General features: G+C 40.6%; 1 protein-coding gene across 5 annotated transcripts in view; it reads left to right on the plus strand.

Annotated features, from left to right (window-relative positions):
• The window catches only part of LOC147028918 (anion exchange protein 2-like), a 120,977-nt gene that overhangs the window by 3,985 nt on the left and 104,968 nt on the right, over positions 1–12,024 (plus strand). Inside the window, exons 1-2 of one of the 5 annotated variants that reach the window (XM_085879780.1) lie at positions 7,227–7,362; positions 7,950–8,159. The exons of 2 other annotated variants lie outside the window; for them this stretch is intronic. The gene's annotated coding sequence lies outside the window, so the exon portion shown is untranslated. Of the gene's footprint in view, positions 1–7,226; positions 7,378–7,949; positions 8,160–12,024 lie in introns of those variants that run through there. 2 more of the 5 variants (XM_085879782.1, XM_085879781.1) reach the window with 2 other exon arrangements.

Raw genomic sequence — 12,024 nt, forward strand, 5'->3', positions numbered from 1 at the left:
CTCAAAGGTAAGTGTGCTCACTACCTCTGCACCATGCCGTCAGATGTGCTTGCACTCAGCATTTGATAATCATCTTGTGTCAATTTAATAGCAGCTTCACTCAGAGATAACTTGTGGGTTGATCCAATTGAATAAAAACCAAAACAATTAATAGGGTTCTAGTCTTTGGGTCGTGTGTTCGTGTCCTCCTTCCATGCACCCAGAGTGATTGTTTTGCTCCGTGAGCCCGAACTCCCTGGTTACAGGTGATACCGTTTGTGATTGTTTGGTGTAAGGCAAAGTGCAAAAATCAGACCAATGGACTTTCGGGGGTGCAAGGTGAGGGGAAGACCTCGTATGAGGTGCAAGGTGAGGGTGGACTTTCGTATGATAACAAAAAAAAGTTTTTAAATGTTTTTTTTCAAGGCATTTGTGCTTGTATATGTTTGATCTATTAATTATTTGGTTAAGAAAAGTTATGTGGATACACCTCATTGCCTGCCCCATGATACCTTGCAAAATTGCTTTATGCTATGTCTAATTGATTTCAAGGTGTGTGTGTGTGTGTGTGTTGTGTGTGTGTGTGTGTGTGTTGTGTGCGCGCGTGCGTGTGCACCTACCCTATGGTTGGGTGGAGTTTGTGTATTACTTCCTGGAAAAAAGTATTGTCCGTATATTGCAATTAGACGATGTTTGGTGTCTATCTAAAGGTGTCTATGGGGTCTAAAGGTCATCTGCATCCCCACATCCATGATGGTATAGGTATTGAAATATCACGTAACCTCTAATATCTATCGTGGGACCTCCAACAAAAGGGAGACCATTTGAATTTGGTTCATCCATGTGTAATCGGAGTTTCCCCCTCCTATCCTCTCTGTGGTCCTTGGTCTCGGAGTAATTACCGGACAAAGTGATGGGACCGGTCCGCCACAATGGAGAAATAACCCAAATAGTAACACCGATGAGAAATGTGGAAAAAAAAATTGAATGGAGTCTTTCGAAATTTTGTTTGAAAATTTTTTTGAAAAGTATTTCACAGAAAACCTAAGTAGGGACCTCCTGGGTATACCCTGAAACTTTGGTGTCGATTGGCCCAAAGGTCTTGGTGCAGTTACCAGACATACAGACTCGTACACTTTCACTTTAATTTATTAGTAGGAATTTTTACCCGTCCCTTTGCTGATGGATTTAATCTAAAGACGTGTTGGACTTCACACACCTTCTGCTCTATTCACATCCTTGTGGATTGGTAAGTAGAGTAGCAAACTGGTTTAGTGGTAGTCAGTACAGAGTGGTTGTGAGTGGGAGGATGAAGTAGTGGGTAACCTCAGGGATCAGTTCTATGACCATTATTCTTCATAATTTACATCAACAGTTTGGATAGTGGGGTTAAAAGTCAGTTTTTTTTTTGTCCAATTTTCAGATGACATGAAGCTTGGAAGTAAGATCGACAACACAGAGGGGTGTGATGAGATATCTAGACAATTATCTTGTCTGGGTACCTTAGTGGATTGGCCAAATGATTGGCAGGTCATTTAGTTTAACACAAGGAAATGTTACGTGCTGAGGTTGGGTAAGAACAATAAAAATAGGAACTACATAATGCAAGGGACAGTCTTGGAGCGTCTGGCATGGGAGAAGGATCTGGGGGTGGGAATAGATATGTGGGGTAAGCAGACAACACAGTGCCGGATTCATGCCAACAATGGTTTAAGGTTGTATTCTTCAGGAGGTTGTGTTAACACTGTATAATAATTTATTTAGGCCTCACCTAGAACATTGTGTACCGTTTTGGTCACCACATCTGATGAACGGTGTATCTCCCACCGAGTGGGTTCCATTGCATGTTGATTTGTGGCTAGCTCGACTAAACCATGAGGGATGGGTGAAGGAGACGGGACTTTATCTAATATCTAAAAGTAGCTCAGTCGTGGCGTCCCTGCATGCATGCATCCGTCCATCAACAATTGTCCTGTAGGTGGATACTGCTAATGAAGCAGCATATCAGTACACACATGTATGTACACACAGCATCTAACGTGCTGCACATAGAGGAGAGTTTTTTCCTGGCATGTCCCATGCCAAATACATACCCCAGGCAGTTTGATCAAAAGAAGGAAGAGAAGCATTGGGGGAGGGGGAAGGGTGGGAATTATTTATTTATTTTGATCTTCCTCTTAGTGTGTTGTTGTGGATCTGTCAGAATTCACCATCTAAAAAGGTTGTGATGAATATCCCATTAACGCTCTCCCCCTCCTCGCTCACTGAGTGTCTAGCTAGGCCGGTTCCTACACACCACCTAATTTCAATTTTTTTCCCCATTAACAACAATCTTTTTTTTTTTTTAGCAATTACACAAAGAAGGGTACAGACAAAATATGTGTGGTAGAGTTTTTCAACACAATAGACAATGTTATGACCGTGGCCACAGCTTGAGAGTGAAGAAGAGGAACGTTAGAAAGACGTTAAGGAAACGGTGTTTCTCTCAGGGAGTAGTTGATGCATGGGATGGTCTCCTGGGAGAGGTAGTGGCACCTGAAACAGTAGATAGGTATAAACTGGAATTAGACAGACATTACCTGGAGGATACAGAGGTGCATGGACATTGAATGGAATGTGTGAGCATGTTGGGCCTGCTGGCATCCTCTGTATCAAACTTGCTTGTTTGCTACGTCCTTGAGGATCTGGGGAGGGTTTGAGGTCTGAGAAAACAGAGGGAGCGAGATCCGAAGGAAAGACGCTAAATGAAAACCAGAAGCCACCGACCAAGCTGTGATGTGACAGCCACAGGACTTGTGCTTCTGCCTCATCACGTAAAAATGCCAATAATATTAAATGCTTCCAAAGTTTTTTTTTAATATCCAGTATTTATCATTTTATTTATTGCGTGGAGGATTAAATTTAACTCTTTCTTCATCACCACTGGCACATGCGCATCATGAATTGGCAAATCATTGGGATTACCCAGAGGGCTGGCAGGATGGCTTAGAGATACCGACACTCGCCTCGAAGCTGTCTAACCTGGGTAGGGTTTGAATCCTGACCCAGCTATAAACTGTCATCCCGGTGTTTCACAGGCAGAGTGATTCATCAATGTGTGGTGCCGTCCCTCGGATGGATGTTAAACTGGGCATCCAATCTGCCGACATCAGTCGGTGGACTTTAAAGATCCCACTGTGTCTTTTGCAAAGAGTTGGTGAGCTATCGCCGGCACCATGAACAAATTACATATTCCTGCCCTCACCTTCGTCGAACGTCAGGCCTGGTCAGACAAAACTTGGTGGACAGGTTGGGTATGTGACGAGGACAAATTGATTTGATTTTCCTGAAAAACTGAATCTGAATCTGGATCTGGATATGAGAATTTTTATGCCTCTGCAAGAATATGAGAAGTTGCTGGAGGCATTACGCTTTTGGGTTGTCCGTCCATCCGTCCATCCTTAATAGGTTTTCATTACTGCGATAACTTAAGAATGGCTAAAGGGATCCAACTCAAAATTTGTATAAGAATGTGCTCTGATGCAAACGTGAACTGATTCGATGTGGGGATCAAGAGGTCAAAGGTCAAGGGTCATGTTAAGTACAAATTCTGTTACTGTGCTAACTTGTGAACGAGTGATTTGATTTTGACCAAACTTGGTACAAGTATGTATAATGATGTAAAGATGAACTGATTAGATTTGGGGGTTTTCTTCTTCTTGGAGCTGACGATGGAGCACATCACGTCACAATTTCCCTTGCAGAATATATCGGGAGGACTTTTATCCCTCCACCACCTAAACCCTGAGATAGCCACGTGGCTGCAGAACCCAGACATTGAACTTTAGCGCACCACATCTTGGCCATACACAAGAAGAGGAAGGTAAAAATGTGATTCTTGAGAACAGCTGAAGGGAGTTAAATCAAACTTGGTTCAAGTAAGTCTGTATAATGATGTAATAATGTGCGTGAAGACATATCGATTGACGTTGTGACGTCAGAGTGCCTTTTCTAGTTAATTTTTTTTCAGGGATTCTTCACCATTGAGAGATGGGGCCAAAAACGATATGTAGTGGCATGATATTTCAAACAGTCATGGACGGATTCGGACAAAACGATGTGGATGAGTTGGTGAAGTGACGATAACAAGTCGATTCGATTTTTGTTTCGGTCTCGATCCAGATCGGGCCCATCAGTGGGATACAAAATATAAACCGCTCAGCCTGGCGGAGGGATGCACCCTACCGAGTGCTGTTCGAGTTGAAAATGTTTCGATTGCACAGCTTGTTGTTGTGAAAGAAGACGTGTTTGGTGGCTGTTGATGCATTCGTTTTGCGTCAACAATTACTTGTTGCTTTACTTTCCTTTAACATCTCAAGAGCTGGACTGTAGGAGACATTTAAATGCAAGGAAGCATCATCCAGAGAAGATGCGTGCCAGAATGGCAGAATCCTGATGGTCTAAAGAGAAGATAATTTCTCAAAATGTGGCATCGTGCCCATTGTTAGCAGCGGCTCCGCTCGTGTTTGTTTATAAATTTGCCAATGGTGCTAAAGTCGAACCGGCTGGCTGCTGTGTTTTCCTGTTATTACCATGTCAAATGGCTCGTAGCTGCTGACTTTTATCATATACTGCTTCCCAGGCAGGCCACAGCAATGTCCATTGTTTTTTTTTTAATCTACAATAACAATTTCAAGCATTCTTTACAAACAGCGAAGCCACATGATAAGGAACGTGTCGGTCTCGTGAAAATGCCTTGCCAAAGATGAGGGTCGTAATGTAATAACGCACGTGAAGCGAAAAGCAGAGTCAAACAATTGGTTGGCTGTCTGTCTGTCTGTCTGTCTGTCTGTCTGTCTGTCTGTCTGTCTGTCTCTGTCTGTCTGTGTCTACAAATGTGAGTTTATGATTGAGGAGTGAGATATATTGTTTTTACTCTCTGCCTGCGTGGCAGTCAAACAAAAATTGAAAATAATTCCAAACAGGAGACTTACTGTTTTTGAGGATGTCATAAAGGACACAAACAACAAGCAAGAATAACTAATGTCAAAGACTCTGCATCAACGGCGGTAAAATTCTGGAATTTTTTTTTTCTACGAACTTAAAAAAAAAAATTAAAATAAAAAATTTTTTCAATTGAATTGTATATTTGTTCACTGTAGAACACAAATCGCCTTTTTAACACTTTCAAAACTCTTTCGTTTAGCAGTACTTTGACAAAATATTACGCCATTTTACTTCATCTCGGCCAATCAAATTTGCCGTTCAATGACCCCGCCCACGTCCCTTCTTTATTTTTTGTTTCCTCAAGGCGGTGCGGCGTAAAGTGTTCTGTGAACTCTCTAGTTTATATTATTTACTGTCTATTGTTCTCTTATCTGACTGCATTTTTACCTCCGTGGTTTGCTTGCCAGGCGTGAATGTGACAGACTTTGGACTGTGACATTTTTGAATTTGTGACCTTTGCAGACCTCAGTCATGCTTAGCTTGGGAAGACTGAGGACATGACGCATGCCAATTGTGAACCTTTTTTGTTGGGGAGGGGGTTGGTAAAGGGGGTTGTTAGTAGCTGTTTGTGAATGATGGTCACTGTTGCACTGCCGTTCACCATTGTAAATGATTATTAGTAAGTTAAGACCTTTGGAGTTTAATTGCATGCGGTTGTAAGTGCAACGCAGATTGTGATCCCGATAAAACTCTCAACTCGGCACAACGAGTTCAATAATATCATTGACCATGAGAAAGTTAGGCATGAAGTGATATAAACCATTCTGGGTAAAACTAAACTCACACGACACCGCCTGTTCGCCGTAGTTTGGTGATGTGGTTCACGCGTGGTTGTTTATTTAGCGGTGCATCGAGTTCAATAATTGCGAACTGGTGAGCGATCTTGAGCTCCAACTGCTGCCATTCAAGCCATTATCAAATGTGTTCGACGCATGGCTTGGCAGGAATCGCCAGATTAATCTGCATTTGGACGAGTAACCATAGAGAGACAGACACACAGACCTAGATATATGTATAGAGAGCTGCAGGCTTCCAGTTCATTATTAATTGAAAGTAAAGTGATTCTCTGTGGGATGCAAACTTAATCCAAGTTCCAAGCTAAGTGTGGTTGAAGAAAAAGGAATTTTTTGATGAATATGGTTGGTTATGTGGGTTCCACTTTATTTCCATGACTTTTACGCAGAAGCAAGTCTGTCTCAAAGGTAGCCATTCCGCAGCGTGAGAATCTATTTTAGTTGTTTCTGTCCCTTTCCGTCAAGAAAGATGGTCTTGTGCTTATTGTACAGCTACCAAACCAGTTTTTTTTTTTTTTTTTGGACTTGTGATTTAATGGAAGTTTAAATGCGTTCATGACCCCACCAAAGCCAATTTTAAACTCAAATGTTTATCCTCCCACAGTGCTTTTATCATAAAATCACAAAAGTTTCACAATCTTTGTCACGTCGATTGTAAGCATCACATGCTGATGTTGAACCCTTTCCTTCTTGTGTTTTGTTTGTAGACATGCCTTCAGTGAATTGGTTGTTTGTCAAAGGATCATTCTTGTGTTTAACATTCCTGAACAGGAAGAAATATATATCACCAGCATTTGTGGATAGACATTTATGACGTATTGATGGAGTTTGTCATTGTTGGAAGAACAAGTGATGTTTGCGTGTCCATCAAATGTCCACATCATTCTGAAGTTTCTGGCGAATAAGCCATTCATGTTTCAGGTGCAAAATGAAACGCTCATTCTTGAAAATATCCGTCGACGTAGATCGATCGATGTTGCTCTGGTTATGGTCGGGTTAGGAATGTTCGTGAGTGCAAAAAAAATAGTCGCCTATTGCAGATCTCATAACTGACTCTCACCTTGTAGAAAATGTTTGACATTAGTTTATTTTATTTTTGGTTTTTTTCCTCTTTTGTGGTTTTTTAGTTATTTATTTATATAATGTGACTGAGCAAACTTCGTGGTGTTTCGGTGCGACGATGTGCAGGAATTTGGGCAGGTGCTGATTTGTTTGTCAAGAAGATCTGAGTTTTATTGTAACTTGTAAAACCTTCAGCATATAGCTCCACGAGCTGTTTTTAGCTTCAGATGGATTACAAGGGTTGGGTTTGATTCCGTTTTGGCTGTGTAGCATGACGCTGACATTATTGTAGAAATGTTCCTCTAAGCCTATCACATTTTGGAGAGTTAAATGTGTGCCAATGAAAAGGATGTGCTTGAGGAGAACGAAGCACAGAAATAAGAGGGAGGTGGATGTTCGACGAAGAAGAATAAGAAGACAGATACAAATCCCTATAGAGCTGCCATGACCTCTCTGCCATACTCAGAAAGCTGATTTTGAAAATTGTGGACGGTGTATGGCATGTGCTTTGCACTCGTTGCAAGATTGAGCGGTTGGAGAGGTGAGGTGGTAGCAGGTATGATTGCTTCAAGTTTTAATTGTAATTGATGATTTTGAGACTTAGCCATTTACATAGCCCATGAATTAATGACGTTCTGCGAACAAGCCATCGGGATCCACTGAAAGAGGACATTTTGGTTTGGAAGGTGAAGGCTGCTTGTAAACGGTTGAAATTGTGTTACTGCCATCTTTTCTTATAACATGTACTTGTAACAATCATCTGACGAGCAAGTGAGGATACCAAAGCTTTTCTGGGGGATTTTTTTTTCCCCCCTCATACGGCTTGCTCTCTGTCTCTGTACCCCAAAATTGAATGATCTGAAAATACTTGTTTTTCTGTGCGTTTTAAAATAATCTTAGGAATGCTCATCTGCAGGGCAGCAGGCATGTCTGGTGAGTGTGAATCTCTAAAAGAAGGTTGTTGTATTTTTATGAACCCGTTTGTACCAAAGTCTTACCTCATTTGTGCAGTATAATCCCACTTGGTTAAAATATTTTTTTTATTGCATTGGAGCCATTTGTTCTCCCAAATAAACTTTTCACAAGCTAAAGATTGTTTTTAAGATATTGACACGTTTTCCCCATTAGTGCTCATAGTTCGGTCTCGCGCCGCTGCGCGAACAGAGAGGAATAGGGCGCTCGTCTCCCTGCTGTTTATTCACCAGTTTCAACAGAAAGCTCAATCGCATCGAATCAAAAAACTGCCATCCTGGAGAACCTCCAAAAGGGAGTTGCTGTCTCGTGAGGCACGTCATACTCCAGAGGAGGCATTTAGCCATCTGTCCCAACAGCAATCATGTGAGCGTCTGAAATTCTTTGCGATATTTTGAATTACTCGGTCTTTCGTCCATCGCTTACTCGACCATGTCGACCCTGCAAAGTGATGTCTTCCTATCTCTTGTTTCCTTGCATTTCTTAATGTTCTTTGGTGATATTATGCCTTTTGAAAATCCTAATTACCCTCGCCGAAGGAGAGGGCATTGCATTTGGGTCTGTTTGTTACTTGGTGAAAATTATTTTTTTTGCTAAGTATGCTGGTTTGTCTGTGTCTGTGTCTGTCTCTGTCTGTCTCTGTCTGTCTGTCTGTCTGTTATGTCACACGATTTTTGGCCACAGTTTTCAAGCAATCGTTCTGAAATTTGTTGTGTATGTCGTTGACCAGCCACGGACAGCAACGCTTAGTTTTGGTGAAGATCCGAATCCGGATCTGCATCTGATAATTTTGTAAGTGATTCTTCACCATTGAGAGATAGGGCTAAAAACGAGATATAGCACGATATCTCAAAAAGTTACAGATGGATTCACACGAAACTTGGTGGACAGGTTGGCTGTGTGACAAGGATGAATCGATTTAAATTTTGGTGAAGATCTGAATCCACATCCAGATACGAGATTTATTTAATTTTTCAAGTGATTCTTCATTGTTGAGAGATCGGGGTAAAAACGATATATAGTGCGATATCTCAAAAAGTTATGGATGGATTCCGCAGAAAGTTTGTGGACAGGTTGGGAATGTGACGAGGACTAATTGTTTTAATTTTCGTGAAGATTCGAATCCGAATCCGGATCCGTAGATACTTTTTCAAGTGATTCTTCACTCCTTAGAGACTGGGCCAAAAACGATGTATCGCTTGAGATCTCAAAAAGTTGTGGACGAGTTGTGACAAAACAAGGTAGATGAAATGGTTAGGTGACAAGAACGAGCCGATTCGATTTTGGTTAAGCTCCGGATTCAGATCCGACCTATCGGTGGCATACTAAATATAAACTATTCAGCCTGGCGGAGGAATGTTCTCGACCGAGTGCTGTTCTGTGCTGTTTTCCCCGCATCCGCTTGTTGGATTGAGACAAAATTTTCACCATATGTGTGACTTCTCATGCAGAATGATTTAATGATAATTATGATGTCATAGGTTACGTGGTGTGGCAGCCATGTTGGAAAAATGGAAAAACTTTGGACCTTTGTATCTCTGAAACCACACTAAGGAAAATATTGAAGCATGGCACATGGCAAGTACTCATCATGGGGAATGTGTGATTTTTTTTTTTTTATGACGTCATAGGTGCCTTCGTTATGACGCCATAATTGCATATGTAGAACACTACATCTGATCAGTATGAACATTTTTGAGGGTCAAATGGTTCACAGAAGAAAAAAACAATTGATGACGTCATCTGTCACGTGATTTGGCAGCCATATTGTTTTTTTTTTAGATCTCGTAGAGGATCTCAGTCTTACTCGCGTTGTTGTTCTTGTGGACCTTTTTGTTTCACAGCTTACAGTTTTCATCGAAACTTCCTGAAACTTGGCGTATATATGTAAAAATACCCTGCGCAGACAGTAATGATCTCTGATTTTGAAAATTCCTCCAAGAAAAAAAGTTATGACGTCAAAATATCTCCGCTAATGGAAATCGCCTAAAAAAATTATCTCCGAAACTTGGCAAGCTTTTTGAATCCTGTTTGCGGGAATCGAACAGGGCATTCGCAGAGATGAATTACCGCACATATGATTCATCACTATGACGTCATATCAATTTTTATGATGTCATTCCTATTATTTGACATTTTTACTTAGAAATCTATAGATTTCGTAAGTATATTGATGACTTCCATTTCTGTTTGTTACTTATGAAATCTAAAGATTTCATAAGTATATTGATGACTTCCATCCTCTGTGTGTGTGTTTGTGTGTTTGTTTGTAGGCACGATAACTCGAACGGAAGAAGCTACCAATGTCAAATTACACCACGTAATTCAGGAGGGTGATGGCGAGTGCTGAATAGATTTTGGTCAAAATCGGTCAAAGGTCAAGGTCACAGTGAGGTCAAATATTCGATTTTTGATGGTTTGGTACAGATAACTCGAACGGAAGAAGCTACCAATGTCAAATTACATCACGTGATTCAGGAGGGTGATGGCTAGTGCTGATTAGATTTTGGTCAAAATCGGTCAAAGGTCAAGGTCACAGTGAGGTCAAAAATTCAATTTTTGATGGTTTGGTACAGAATCATGGAAGAAACTTCTGGTTTGCGTCGTGACCTTCTCCAGAGACAGCTTTTATGAGATAAAGTCAGAGGTCAAGTTGATGATTTCGTAAGTACCAGTCTATGACTGCTTGTTTTGTTTTTTGTTTCATTTGTTTCACAGCCTACAGTTTTCATCGAAACTTCCTGAAACTTGGCGTATATATGTAAAAATACCCTGCGCAAACAGTAACCATCTCCGATTTTGAAAATTCCTCCCAGAAAAAAAAGTTATGACGTCAAAATATCTCTACTAATGGAAATCGCCCAAAAAATTATCTCCGAAACTCAGCAAGCTTTTTGAATTCTGTTTGCAGGAATCGAACAGGGCATTAGCAGAGATTAATTACCGCACATATGATACATCAATATGACGTCATATCAATTTTTATGACGTCATTCCTATTTTTTGACATTTTTTGTTTCACAACCCAGAGTTTTCATCGGATATTCGTGAAACTTGCCATGTATATTTAGAAAGCCCACGCACAGGCAGTAACCATCTCTGATTTTGGGAATTCTTCCGAGAAAAAAAGTTTGTCATGATATCGCCGCTAATGGAAATCGCCTCTGCCATTATCTCCGAAACTACGCAAGCTGTTTGAATTTTGTTTGCGGGAATCAAGCCGGGTATTAGCAGATAATTATTCATCACAAACCTGATGCATCACAATGACGTCATAATCGTTTTTATTACGTCATCATTAAGAGGACGAGGATCTTAGCTCATTTGAGCTTGTTTTTTTTTTAACTTTCAAAAATCCTCTTTTCTGAAGTGGCTGAACAGATCGAGGCAAAGCTTTACAGGTATGACCGCCTATCCATGAGGAACAAAAGGTTCACACATTTGATGGCATGTCAATTGGTTTTGCAGCCATATTGATTTACCCTAAAACCTAGAAAAAATCTTCTTTTCCCGAACGGCTGGATAGATCGAGGGGAACTTCACAGAAATGTTCTCCAAGCCTCGGATGTACAACTTTGTTCGGAATAATTGATAGGTCACATGGTTTGGCAGCCATATTGGATTGAAGAAAAGTATTAAATAATGTTTTCTCTTCAACCACTTCATCAATCGACGTGAAACTTCATAATTACAATCTAGTACTGATGGGGAATAAATTTTAATTTTCAACTTGATCGGACACATGGTCTGGCAGTCAGAATTATTTAATTGCTTTGATATGGGTTATTTTAGTTGTTTTTTAATTTAATTTTTTTTTTTTGAAAAAGCCTCACTTGGCTGTGCCTGGATGGGTTTGAGGGTAGAGGAGTAGCAGCTGAAATGTGAATCCTCTCCAGGTTCCATCTGATGACTTCATCTTTGTTTTTTACTTAAGAAATCTAAAGATTTCGTAAGTATATTGATGACTTCCATTTCTGTTTGTTTGTTTGTTTGTAGGCATGATAACTCGAGAACGGAAGAAGCGACCAACGTCAAATTACACCACGTGATTCAGGAGGGTGATGGCGAGTGCTGATTAGATTTTGGTCAAAATCGGTCAAAGGTCAAGGTCACAGTGAGGTCAAATATTCGATTTTTGATGGTTTGGTGCAGATAACTCCAGAATGGAAGAAGCTACCAATGTCAAATTACACCACCTAATTCAGGATAGTGATGGCTAGTGCTGATTAGA

This window comes from Eptatretus burgeri, chromosome 4, assembly GCF_056783735.1.
Source record: "Eptatretus burgeri isolate ZD-2024b chromosome 4, Ebu_testis_v1, whole genome shotgun sequence".
NCBI lineage: Eukaryota > Metazoa > Chordata > Myxini > Myxiniformes > Myxinidae > Eptatretus > Eptatretus burgeri.